Here is a 379-nt window from a genome sequence, read left to right as displayed (position 1 = left end):
ACACACGTTTTAATACACACACACGTTTTAATACACACACGTTTTAATACACACGTTTTAATACACACACACGTTTTAATACACACACACGTTTTAATACACACACGTTTTAATACACACGTTTTAATACACACACACGTTTTAATACACACACACGTTTTAATACACACGTTTTAATACACACACACGTTTTAATACACACACACGTTTTAATACACACACACGTTTTAATACACACACACGTTTTAATACACACACGTTTTAATACACACACGTTTTAATACACACACACGTTTTAATACACACATGTTTTAATACACACACGTTTTAATACACACACGTTTTAATACACACACACGTTTTAATACACACACACGTT

This window comes from Symphodus melops (assembly GCF_947650265.1).
Source record: "Symphodus melops genome assembly, chromosome: 4".
NCBI classification, from domain to species: domain Eukaryota; kingdom Metazoa; phylum Chordata; class Actinopteri; order Labriformes; family Labridae; genus Symphodus; species Symphodus melops.
The sequence above is the reverse complement of the archived record's forward strand: the minus strand, read 5'-3'. Positions refer to the sequence as shown.